Source organism: Mandrillus leucophaeus, unplaced genomic scaffold (genome assembly GCF_000951045.1).
Source record: "Mandrillus leucophaeus isolate KB7577 unplaced genomic scaffold, Mleu.le_1.0 Scaffold269, whole genome shotgun sequence".
Classification (NCBI taxonomy): Eukaryota; Metazoa; Chordata; class Mammalia; order Primates; family Cercopithecidae; genus Mandrillus; species Mandrillus leucophaeus.
This window is the reverse complement of record NW_012102798.1, coordinates 990,125-998,512: the sequence shown is the minus strand read 5'-3', so window position 1 is coordinate 998,512 and position 8,388 is coordinate 990,125. Positions and strand designations below refer to the sequence as shown.

Genomic DNA, 8,388 nt, shown 5'->3' with positions numbered 1-8,388 from the left:
TGGAATTCAGAAGATCATATCTGAAGTACTTGAAGTCATTAATACGAGAAATAATGGTGGCTTGTAGCACAATGGTACTAGTAAAGGCAATGAGATATAAGTGGATTTTGAATATATTTGAAGCAAGCATTGTTAGGATATGATTAACAATTTGATGTGGTATATGAGAGAGAGAGAAGTCAAGAATGACTACTAGAAATGTCAGTCTGAGCAATTAGGAAAATGGAATTGCCATCTATTGAGACCAGGCAGCATGTGATAAGAGCAGACTGATAAAAGGTGGGAATCAAATTCAGTTTGAGATAGGAAATATCGAGTTGGCAATTGAATATATACATCTTGATTTTGAGTCAAGATAATATGTATCTTGATATTTAGAGAGGTCAGGCTGGAATATACATTTTAAGGTTATCAACCTACAAGGTTTATTTATAATAGTGGAATACGATGAGTCCTCTTGAGTAGTGATTTTGACTAGAAAAGAGAAGAATAGAAAAAAATTGAGCCTTAAAAATTGAAGTCTAGAAGGAGAAAAAATATCATCAAAGGAGAATAGGAAAGTATGGCCAACAAAGAAGGAGGGGTCTCAAGAGTGGATACCGAGAAAAGTGTTTTGAGAAGGGAGTGATAAACAAGGTAATGCTGCTAACTAGCCAAGTAAAATGAGGGTTCAGAACTGATCATTGAAATTGGAGACTTGGCTGTCACTGGAGTTGTTCAGGGACAAGTAAATTGGATTAGATGCAATGTACAGTACCTGCTTGCAATTGGAAACCACACGGTTGAATTTTTTTCCCTCCAGTATCCCTTAGTTACACGTGTGTAAGTGTGGAGAAGGCAAATTGTACTTTTTAAATTTCAACTTTCATTTTAGATATAGGAGATAAATGTGCAGGTTTGTTACATGGATATATTGCACCCAGGTAGTGAGCATAGTACCCCAATAGGTAGTTTTTCAACCCATGACTCATTTCCTCCTTCCCTCTTCTAGTAGGCTACAATGTGTATTGTTCCCATCTTTACATCTATGCATGCTCAAAGTTTAGGTTCCACTTGTAAATGAGAACATGTGGTAATTGGTTTTGTGTTCCTTCATTAGTTTGGTTAGGATTGTGGCCTCCAGCTCCATCCATGTTGCTGTAAAGGACATGATTTCATTATTTTTTATAGCTGCATAGTATTCCTTGGTATATATGTACCACATTTTCTTTACCCAATCTATCATTGCTGGGTACCTAGGTTTATTCCACATCTTTGCTATTTTGAATAGGGTGGCAGTGAACATAAAAGTGCATGTGTCTTTTTGGTATACTGATCTATTTTCCTTTGGGCATATATCCAGAAATGGGATTGCTGGGTTGAATAGTAGCTCTGTTTTAAGTTCTTTGGGAAATCTCAAAACTGCTTTCCACCATGGCTGAACTAGTTTATGTTCTCACCAACAATGTTTAAGCATTCTCTTTTCTTGGCAGCCTTAGCCAGCAACTTTTTTTTTTTTTTTTTTGACTTTTTAATAACAGTCATTCTGACTGGTGTGAGATGGTATTTCATTTTGGTTTGTGTAGCCTTATTTCTGAGTCTTGTGTTCATTCCATTGCTCTGTGTGTCTGTTTTTGTACCAGTATCATGCTGTTTGGGTTACTATAGCCTTTTAGTATAGTTTGAAGTCTGGTAGCATGATGGAGAAGGCAAATTTTAAGATTTGTCTGGAATTCGTGGTTTTTGTGGGGAAGAAGCATAACAAAGCAAGAGAATTGAGGAAGCTGATGAGATACTAATTTATTAATTAATTTAATGCAATTGACAAACATGGTCTAGTTTGTACAGGAGTGAGGTCAAGAATGTTAATAGATTTGCATAAAATAGAGAGTTAAGATGCTTGCGATATCAATAAATTCAAAGAGTAAGTCCTATGGGAATGGGATTGCTGGAAGAATAAGTAATTGTGGTTAGAAAGTGAGATAATGAAGTTAAAATAATTTCCAAAGGTGGAGTAGTTGAAAGTGAAGATAAAGTCTAGCAAATGATAATGGATGTGGGTATCTAAACCAAAATATAGGTCAGGGTCTCCAGGATTGAAGAGTGGGAAATAAACTATGTTGCTAAGATTTGAAATGAAACATCCCAAATGACTGTTACAATCACCCATAATTGTAACAACATTTGAGAAGCAAAGGATGATTATGCACTGAGTATCAAAGTCTCCAGCGAATGTCAGGGTTGTATCTGGGACCTTGGAAGTCTAATTGATCCTTACACAATGTCTAAAATATTTTTTCTCCTTTGTGCCCTACAACTTCAGAAAAGTTACATCATAATTTTGTATAATATCAATATGTGGCTATCATTATTTGAAAAGCGAGTTTTTTTTCAATGCATAAACTCATATCTTTTAGGTCTTCAAAAGAACTGAAATACCTTTCTCAATAGTATATTCCATATTTCTTCTTCTTTCTTGTATTCTTTTGTTTTGGTGGAGTGTATCCTTGACGATTTCCTGAGATAGGATAAAAAGGAAGTCAATTTTTTAAGAACGTGCATGTTTGAAACAAATTTCATTCTACATTAATACTTGAATGATGTATTTTCTGGGAATAGAATTATAAACGGGGAATCATCTTCCACTTGTGATGGCATTGCTCCAAAATCTTTTAGTTCCCACTGTGGTAGTTGAGTAGTCCAGGGCAATTCTGACTTCTACTCCTTTGCATGTGACATTTATGGAAGTTTTTAAGATCCTACCTTTATTCACAGTATGCTAAAATTCAGTGAAGATGTGTCCTGATCTGGGCTTTTTTTTTTTTTTTCCCATTCTTTTAGTTGGAGAGTAGGGGAAGAGCTATATGGTAAGTCCTTTTAATCACCAATTGTGTCTTTCAGTTATGGGAAACACTTTTGGAGTAATTGTTTGATACTTTTCTTCTCTTCCTATTTTCTGTGTTTTCTTTCTTCAATTTGTCAGACTTCTTGGATTCATCTTGTATGTTTTCTACCATTTTACCTTTTTTTTTCTTTTCTTTTCGCTAAGGAGGGAGTGTAGTGGTTAGATAAGCATTTCCTCTGGGTTCTAATGTGAGCTCCACCATTTACTAGGTTTTGACTTTGGACAAGTCACTTGTCTTCTCTGTTATTCAGTTTTCCTATATAGAAATTGAATAGTGTCTATCTTAAGGTTTGTTGCTAAGAGAAAATGAATTAAGGCGTGCAGAGTGCTCAGAACAGTGCCTAACACATAAGAGCCATATATAATTTTTTATTATATTGTAATTATTACTTTATAGCTTTGATGTTCTACCTTCTGTACAAGTCCTCGACTTTGCCTTTAACTTCTTTTGATGATATTTCTAGAAGTTTTGATATTATTTAATTTTCAAGATTTTTTCTTGAACAGCATGGTGACAGTAGTTAGTAATACTGTATTGTATACTTGAAATTTACTGGGAGAATAATTTTTTTTTTTTTTCAAGAGGGATGACAAAGCCAGATTTATTGTTCTGGTTTAAACTTGTGGAGGCAGGACCTGGGAAGGGGCATGGGGACAGATGAAGTTGGTGACTTTATCTTCCTGGTCATTGTTGGGTTCTCAGCACCCTTGGCCCCCGCTGGAGTTCTAGGTGAAGCACAGTGCTGGGGGACTGGATCCTCTTCCTGACAGTATAGAGTGTGGGATCACTTGTAAGATCCCATATGGAGGTAGGGGGTTGGGTGTTGGCCTGCGCTGGGGCCAGCGTCCTCAGGAAGGTGTCTGGTTGGAGGAGGTGGCGGCAACCAACCCATTCTTCTTGACCGGGGCCTTCAGCTGTGCCAGTTTCTTGGGCAGGCTGCTGCTGGCTTTCATCACCACGTCATGTTCGATCTTCTTCCGGATCCCGACTTCTAGGTTCTTCTAGAGCTTTTGCTGCTGCACAACGTGCACCTTCTTGGGAGAGATAACACTACCGCCTTTTCTTGGGCCCCGATTCTTTTCAGAGGCCGCTGCTGCCTTTGCTCTTTGCGGGCTTGTGCGCCTGGAACTTGCGCTGCCCCTGCGCCATGATCCGGCACGCCAAGAGAATAAATCTTAAATGCTCTCACCACACACACACATACAAAGATATGTGAGGTGATGAATGTGTTAATTGGTTTGATTGTAGCCATCATGAGACAATGTATACATATATAAACATATCACATTATACACTGTAAATATTTATAATTTTTGTCAATTATACCTCAGTAAAGGTGGACAAAAAGAGACTTTTCTCTTTTTATGTGGCAATCTATCATGATCCTATATATTTTCTTTCTCTAAGGTGCTAGAGTTTTTCTTAAATCTTTCTTATGCTTTCTCACATTGTCTCTGTTTCTGTTTCCTTTTTCTATTTGTTCATTTCAGCCTATGTTTCACATTGAAAGTTTTCATCAAATATCGGACATCCTTGGCTCTCTACTCACATTTAAGAGTGAAGAAAGAATTGTCCATTTATATTTAAGAGTAAAACTAAAAAGCTATTTGAAAAGTCTTTGTTATTTTCTTAGTTAACTGGTGATATTCACGATAAAGTCACTGTATAGAGACACAGATACCCGGAAGGGGGACTGCCAATTTGTTGTGGATAACGTTTTTCCCCTTTGAGGAGGCACTGATTCTTCAAAAATACATTATCTCAGCTCTTGCCTGGTTGCTTGTATTTGAGAAGAGTTTAGGCATTTCAATTCTTCCTATGAAATAATTCACTTAATCCCCTTGTTTTTGTTTGTTTCTTTCTTCCACCCACCACTGTGCTTGAAATTTCAATCTGGAGGCTTTCTTAAATCTCTCCAAAGAATAGACATGTGATCACCTACTAGAGTGAAGAGCACCTGGGATTCTAGTATCTCCTTATATAGTCTTTAAATAATTCCTCTGTTTTCTGCCCTATACATTTTTTTCCATCATCTTTTGAGATACTTGGTGTTTTGAACTCTTGAGCCTTTCCAATTTCCATGGGCTGCAATAATTTGCTTCTTACCAGCATTTCCTTCTGTAAGCATTTCGATCTTGATTTAATTAGCTTTGTTCAGTCAACATGCTTCCATCTGTTTTCTATCTTTCAAATTTATGCTAATATTTCTCATCAATTTTTGTCTCTTCTTGGGGTTCCTTTGTCCTCATGGGTTTATGCCTTTTCATTCCTCATAGTATTTGAGGGCACAGGTTCTAAAGCTGAACTCTTTGGGTTGGAATCCTTGCTGTGCCATATTACCAGCTGAGAGAGCACAGGCCATTTACTTAAGTTGTCTGCATTTCTATTTTTTTTCTTTTCATTTATTTTCTTGTTGAAAAATAAAAATAAAAGAGCACCTGTATCATAGAAGTTAGTACATGTAAAGTACTTAGAACAGTGTCTGACACAAAGTACCTGTTTAATAATCATCAACTGTTATTGTTATCACTATTAACATGATATTATTATTTAGAAGTTTCAGATAGGAGTAGAGATAAACCTGTGAATTTAATTATTTATGTTTAACCGTTAGTTTATTTTTTAAATGTATATAGGACAAATGAAGACTCTATTATTAATTGTCCTGGAGAACTTAGAAGAATAGGATAGAGTAATTGTGGTCAGCTTTTTTACATGATATTACTTAAGAGCCTGGAATGAATAAATTCTAAATATTTAGGTACATGAGTCATTGCATTTCTCTACTTTTCTGAATTCATTATCAGCTTCATCTTAATGCTGGTTTTTGTAATAGTCACAAGATGGATACAGCAGTTACATATATCTCATGCAGATATGACAATGTCCAGATGCAGAAAAGGTACAATGTTATCTATATCTTCTTCTGAAGAGTGAACAAATCTTTCTCAGAAGCCCCTAACAGATCTTCATTCATGTCTCATTGGCTAAATCCATTAATTGCCCTTAAATCAATCACTAGCAATAAAAATAGAACCACAAAAATTGACCTAGATTGATTAAGGTTTATGTCTGGGACTGAGACTAGAATCCTAAGCCCTTGGGTCATATGGGGCAGGAGTGCACACATGAAATAAATTGTGTTGTTGTAAGAAAAAAACCAGGCACGGTGGCTCATGCCTGCAATTCCAGCACTTTGGGAGGCTGAGGCGGGCAGATTACTTGATGTCAGGAGTTCGAGACCAGCCTGGTCAACATGGTGAAACCCTGTCTCTACTAAAAATACAAAAATTAGCCGGGCATGGTGGTGCGTGCCTGTAATCCCAACTAATCAGGTGGCTGAGGCAAGAGAATCACTTGAACCCTGGCAGCAGAGGTTGCAGTGAGCCGAGATTACGCTATCGCACTCCAGCCTGGGCAATAGAGTATGACTCTGTCTCGGGGGCGGGGGAGGAAGGAAGGGGAAGTAGATATTTAGTAGGCAAACAAGTGATGCTGAGAAAGGGATTATCCAGGTTGTTCCAGAAAGTCATAAATATTGAGTATACTTCAATAAAGTTAAGACCTATAATTTTAATGAGCATGTTGGGAAAGCAAAAGTTGATTTCCCTAATAAGTCTTTGCCTAGTAAGTATTCTGCAATGCCTAATACTAGGCTTATTGGGATTCAAATCAAATTGCTATTGTAACTTAAAGCTTGCTTACCACAGTGTTGCAAATAGCCAGCTTCATTGTTCAGATAAAAACAGATAAACTTTCCCAAGATAACTACTTCCTTCCTTTTTAGACATTATGCATAAGATAGATGAAAACCGGGTAAAATAAATATAAATGTATACTGCATTTAGAAGTGAATGTCAGTGCAGTTTCCTGACTCTTATCTATGCCCAAAGAGTATCTGAGAAAAGTGAATGAATTGCTTACCTGACTTCCTGTCTTCCTGAGTCTTCAAAGAATGAATTATAATTCCCCAGTTTGCCTTGCACATTTTAGTGAGCTAATTACAATACTTTTACAGTTCAGCCTCCTTAAAAATCAAACTGGAAGTTGTGATAAACCTACTGGCAATTAAGAGACAACAAGATGGATTATCTCCAGATGCTCATGGGACTTCTTGAAGTTTGGAGAGTCACATCTATTTCAGCTACACTTTGGTATATTTTTGTTGTTGTTGATGATGATGGAAGCTTTTCTTGGCCCTGTTGAGTTGCAGATATGCAAATGAGCTTTATCCAAGCATGCTTACTTTCTGGGATGAAAAGTTTCCAGGCAGATACACAGCAAGAAGTCGTGGTACATTCATTATCAGAGCCTGAAAAACAAATGCTAGGTCTTATAAGTAAACTTCCAATTTTGGAGAGAGAGAGTGGAAGCTTGTGATATTTTTCAGTGTGCTTTGGATTGGAAAAGAGGTGAAACGTTTTTCTACTTTGGAATGCACTGATAAGAATAAAAATAATGCCCCAAATAAGTCCAATAAAGCCTGCAGTAGTCTTTCTTTCAGTTTCCTATTTCTTCTTCGTTCAGTTTCCTACAAAAAATTCATATAATTCTGCATTAGGAGCACATATGTAGAAAGTTATAAAATGAAGAGACATTTTGCTTTGGCACAGATACTTTAGTGACATTAAAGATTAAAGTTTTTTTTATAACAGTTTTTTGTTTTATTTTTTTTTTGAGACAGAGTTTCACTCTCGTTGCCAAGGCTGGAGTGCAATGGCGCGATCTTGGCTCACTGCCACCTCCTGCTTCCCGGGTTCAAACGATTCTCCCGCCTCAGTCTCCCGAGTAGCTGGGATTACAGGGATGTGCCACCACGCCCAGCTAATTTTATATTTTTAGTAGAGTCGGGGTTTCTCCATGTTGGTCAGGCTGGTCTCGAACTCCCGACCTCAGGTGATCCGCCTGCCTCGGCCTCCCAAAGTGCTGGGATTACAGGCATGAGCCACCAGGCCCGGCCTTTAACAGTTTTGTTAATCCACATGTAGACTCAGTTCTGAGATGATCACGCATAGCTGAATCAACCATTTTAGATGGATTTGGGGTTAGGAGTCAGAAATGATTGCTAACTGAGCCATCAGCAGAACAACACAGCTATTTCCATAACCAAAAGAAGTGAATCAACCATGTATATTTGTTCATACAGACATGACATTTACTGACACTGTGTTAAACCCCCAATCCATCCAGAAAATAGTTGCTGTATTTTATCTTATAAACACTGCACATGAATTCATTAATGTAAAGTTCCTTTGGACTTATCCAACTACTTACAGGAAATTATAGTTCTCCATCATTTGTTGATATTTATCACTTGAGATTATAATAGATTTATTTTATTAGCTGTAATGTCTGGAATATGCTATCTGGTACAAGAAAGTAAGCCTATGCTGATTTTTAAAAATTTAGTTCTATCCACTGGATAACTGCATGCTTGGATACAAGGACTTACACTTAACACTTATAATTTTTTTTTTTTTTTTTTTTTTTTTTTTTTTTTTTT

At 37.0% G+C, this 8,388-nt stretch overlaps 1 pseudogene; it reads right to left on the bottom strand.

Annotated features, from left to right (window-relative positions):
- Positions 1 to 3,733: 3,733 nt before the first annotated feature.
- On the bottom strand, positions 3,734 to 4,034 carry LOC105542799 (annotated as a pseudogene).
- Positions 4,035 to 8,388: the final 4,354 nt, after the last annotated feature.